The sequence below is a fragment of the Rhynchophorus ferrugineus genome, unplaced genomic scaffold, assembly GCF_030347505.1.
Source record: "Rhynchophorus ferrugineus isolate W39M unplaced genomic scaffold, kcgeb_rfMv2 rfM564, whole genome shotgun sequence".
NCBI lineage: Eukaryota > Metazoa > Arthropoda > Insecta > Coleoptera > Curculionidae > Rhynchophorus > Rhynchophorus ferrugineus.
The window spans coordinates 1-5,000 of NW_027473141.1; the positions used below are offsets into that span (position 1 = coordinate 1).

The following is a 5,000-nucleotide window of genomic DNA, read 5'->3' on the forward strand; positions in this document are numbered from 1 at the left end:
GGCCCGAGATTGTTATTTAAAAATAAGGTAAAGTATTTCTGGAGTGACTTCGAAAATATGTGTATTCATTTTTATTACGTTTATGACTATATGATAATTAATTTATTTTTCCTAACTGTGGCTAATTGTGGATTGTGGCTAATTTCTACACGATAAGTATTAATCACGGGAACGTCTCGAAATGAACAAATAGGAACTGTAATTAATCAAGAATTTAGAATGGAACTATCGTCCTAATATAATGAGGATCGTCAAAGAGAAGATACTTTTTTTTTCGTTTACTAGGTTGACCTTGCTTGGGGACAGTGGAACTCAGTGGAAAATCGCTGATGGTGGGTGAGGAGGATAGGCCTGTGGTCAGAATCGATATCTTGGAGTACTTGCAGGTCAGAGGCTTGATTCGAATTTTGATAGATAAAAAAGTCAATTATTGTCGGTCGATTGGAGGAGTAGTGAGTTGGTTCGCTTGGAGCAATAAGCCCAAGTTCCAACTCATCTATTATCCCGGCCGATAGTAATTCTTCCAATAGCTGTGTGGTTGATGGCGTTGAAAATGGCCTGAAAATCTCCTTGGTCATCTGAATATGTTCCGAAGAGTATTTCGCCAATGGAGATCGGGTTCGTGTTCTAGTGGAATCCAGACCAGCCAGACGACTGTTATCTTGAGTTCCCCGTACATGAGTGGGGGGAGGAATTGGTCTTTTGGGTTTGGTTGTTTTTGGAGTAGGTCGGCACTTGCATCCCGAGTAATTTGCGGTGTATGGTTCTCAACAGTTGGTGCATTTCGGCGGGGAATTTCTGTCTTTGGGACTTGACGTAGGCCGGAGTGGCTTTACAGTTGGCCGATGAATGACCGTAGAATTGGCAGTTAAAACGTTGAACGCGCCTGCCGTTGCCGCGCTGGGCTTGGACTTTTACCACCTGATTCATTAGGCGGTCGACCGCGAAGATACGGCGTTCCTCTCGAGGAACCGACCAACATGGATTGGATTGAAACCGAGCTTCATGAGCGCGGTTCGGACTTCGAGTTACCATTACGTCGAGAGAGAAATATAATATATTAGCTGACCCCGCAGACACTCCGTACCCTGTACTCAATGGATAAATAAAGGATTCATTCTATCAAATTCTTCGTTCAAATCACTTTCGAATCATCCTTAGGAACATTCTGATATCGGAAAACCTTATCCGTAGTCGATAAACGATATCTAACGGATGAATTATAGAAAATGGCCAATAAGCGGCAAATATCCGATCGTAAGGGTGCACCATCGTTTCGGCGAATCATTCTTTTGGAATCTTACGTTCTACAAGCAAAACATTTATTCATAGGTATATACCGATAATAACGAACGGGCCGACGTAACAACCTAAAATGTCCTGAAATACGTGAGAACAGTTTTACTCCGATCGCCGTATCGATATGTGACAGTATCCATCCTATGAAGGATCTTTACATTCTACTAGCATAATTTTATGGATCGGAATTTTCCGACTTTTAAAGAACGTGATCGGCAGTCTAGAAACGGCCTGAGGACGTATTAACACGAGAGGTTAAAATTATTGCTTTAGAAGTTCACGTTGTCTAAAGCTAAAGTTTATTCATCGGAACATTCCGATAATAACGAGAACGGGCAGACGTAAAAACGAAAAATTTGCGCAACGTCCGTATAAACGATCTGTTCTAAAACACCCATACATTTCCGATAGCTGGCGAGAGACCCGCGCTTAAATCGTGTGCGCTTCTACGTGGGGCGATACGAGAGACGGATACGACGGGTCGGGTCGACCGGCGCTGTGACACTTTTACCGAGTGGCTTTTGATCAGCGAAGGTGGTATTACATATTATATGTTAATATATAAGATCCGAACCGTATTTTTTTATTTATCTAAATAAAAAGCGTATTTCGTCGTGTTATTATATATTCGTAACGCTCTCGCGATTTTGTATCGTCGTTTCGTTGTTCTTCCTGGTCGGTTTTTTTCGATATATCGGGAAGCGTACGACGACGACGACGGTATCACTGCGAGATCGCGAATTCGGCGGGAACATTCGGCTTCGTTAGAAGAAGATGATCCACGATTCATATGCGATTGGAATTATTATTTTTATGGACGTATCGGTTTTTCATCGGAACGTTCATAAAACAGCAACACATTTTGCGATAGCTCTCTGCTCTCCGAGCGAGAATAAAATAAAAAATCACGAAACGTTTCTCGTACGAGGTTTCCTTGTCGCTTTATATATTTCTATCTAGCGAAGGGTTCGGAGAGAATGTTTTTCGAGGTCTTATAAACGCCGAACGATATTTTGCGGCATCCAATTTTCGACGTAGTCGACGATCGTCGTCGATAATCGAGATAATTGGGTGCCTAGTCGATCGGTTGTGTATAAAAAAAACAAAAGATGTGTCTAAGATGATGATATCGTTTTGTTTTATTAGACAACTAATATTAAAATGTAAGAGCGTGGCGCCTCGGACCGGTTTTTCCGTCGTCTAGGCGCGCTATCATGCACCTCCTTTTTATTAGTCGTCGATATATATTATATATCGTCGTCTTACGCACACGTTTCTTTATAAGTCAAACTTATAAAATAAACTGTGTCTGTATTTGTTTTATCTGCTTCGTGTCGATAAAATAATAAGAACAGTTCCCTGGTTGATCCTGCCAGTAGTCATATGCTTGTCTCAAAGATTAAGCCATGCATGTCTCAGTACATACCGAATTAAGGTGAAACCGCGAAAGGCTCATTAAATCAGTTATGGTTCCTTAGATCGTACCCACAATTACTTGGATAACTGTGGTAATTCTAGAGCTAATACATGCAAACAGAGCTCCGACCAGAGATGGAAGGAGTGCTTTTATTAGATCAAAACCAATCGGTTTCGGGTTCGCGCTCGTCATCGTACAACTTGGTGACTCTGAATAACTTTAAGCTGATCGCACGGTCTCGCACCGGCGACACATCTTTCAAATGTCTGCCTTATCAACTGTCGATGGTAGGTTCTGCGCCTACCATGGTCGTAACGGGTAACGGGGAATCAGGGTTCGATTCCGGAGAGGGAGCCTGAGAAACGGCTACCACATCCAAGGAAGGCAGCAGGCGCGCAAATTACCCACTCCCGGCACGGGGAGGTAGTGACGAAAAATAACGATACGGGACTCATCCGAGGCCCCGTAATCGGAATGAGTACACTCTAAACCCTTTAACGAGGATCAATTGGAGGGCCAGTCTGGTGCCAGCAGCCGCGGTAATTCCAGCTCCAATAGCGTATATTAAAGTTGTTGCGGTTAAAAAGCTCGTAGTCGAATTTGTGTCTCGCGCCGCCGGTTCATCGTTCGCGGTGTTAACTGGCGTGTTTTTCGCGAGACGTCCTGCCGGTGGGCTTAGTCGTGTCGCGTCGCCGTCGCGCGTGCGTTTCGGCGTGCGTGTTGTGCGCGTCGTGGTTACGACGGCCCAACTCAATCCTGCCGCGGTGCTCTTTACTGAGTGTCGAGGTGGGCCGGCACGTTTACTTTGAACAAATTAGAGTGCTCAAAGCAGGCTAAAATTTCGCCTGAATACTGTATGCATGGAATAATGGAATAGGACCTCGGTTCTATTTTGTTGGTTTTCGGAACCCCGAGGTAATGATTAATAGGAACGGATGGGGGCATTCGTATTGCGACGTTAGAGGTGAAATTCTTGGATCGTCGCAAGACGAACAGAAGCGAAAGCATTTGCCAAAAACGCTTTCATTGATCAAGAACGAAAGTTAGAGGTTCGAAGGCGATCAGATACCGCCCTAGTTCTAACCTTAAACGATGCCAGCTAGCGATCCGTCGACGTTCCCTAATATGACTCGACGGGCAGCTTCCGGGAAACCAAAGCTTTTGGGTTCCGGGGGAAGTATGGTTGCAAAGCTGAAACTTAAAGGAATTGACGGAAGGGCACCACCAGGAGTGGAGCCTGCGGCTTAATTTGACTCAACACGGGAAACCTCACCAGGCCCGGACACCGGAAGGATTGACAGATTGAGAGCTCTTTCTTGATTCGGTGGGTGGTGGTGCATGGCCGTTCTTAGTTGGTGGAGCGATTTGTCTGGTTAATTCCGATAACGAACGAGACTCTAGCCTGCTAACTAGGCGCTTTTTGACATCCTAAAGGCCCGCCGGCCGCGTTGCTTTCGGGTTTCGCGGTTCGTGCGCGGTTTTTACTGTCGGCGTACAAACTATTCTTCTTAGAGGGACAGGCGGCTTCTAGCCGCACGAGATTGAGCAATAACAGGTCTGTGATGCCCTTAGATGTTCTGGGCCGCACGCGCGCTACACTGAAGGAATCAGCGTGTCTTCCCTGGCCGAGCGGCCCGGGTAACCCGCTGAACCTCCTTCGTGCTAGGGATTGGGGCTTGCAATTGTTCCCCATGAACGAGGAATTCCCAGTAAGCGCGAGTCATAAGCTCGCGTTGATTACGTCCCTGCCCTTTGTACACACCGCCCGTCGCTACTACCGATTGAATGATTTAGTGAGGTCTTCGGATCGACACGCGATGGCGTTTCGGCGTCGTCGATGTGTAGGAAAAGATGACCAAACTTGATCATTTAGAGGAAGTAAAAGTCGTAACAAGGTTTCCGTAGGTGAACCTGCGGAAGGATCATTACAGTGTGTTGTTATGCCTATATATATATAATAGGTAAACGTACAAGTCTGTAAAAATCATTGTCGAACGTTAAAGAGCCATCTACGAAGTTCGGAAGTTCCGATCGAATTTCGACGTCGTCAACGTAGCTGTTTTCGGGTACCTATAATATATGGTTTTAAAAGATGTACGCCCGAAAGCGGAGATATATACGATGAAGATGTTGTTATATAGGACGACGAGTAATAATCGTCGGCCTACGACGGATTTCGTTATAAATGGACAAATCGAGCGCAAAATAAAACGATTTTGCCAATTATATTTCTAATCGACGTTTCGATCCTCATATCGACGAACATATACGATGATCGGTAATG

The 5,000-nt window shown here is 45.0% G+C and overlaps 1 non-coding gene across 1 annotated transcript; it reads left to right on the forward strand.

Annotated features, from left to right (window-relative positions):
* The first annotated feature begins 2,655 nt into the window (after positions 1 to 2,655).
* Positions 2,656 to 4,644, forward strand: LOC143206150 (small subunit ribosomal RNA). Its single transcript, XR_013008156.1, has one exon. It is a non-coding gene; the product is annotated as a small subunit ribosomal RNA (ribosomal RNA).
* The last annotated feature ends 356 nt before the right edge of the window (positions 4,645 to 5,000 follow it).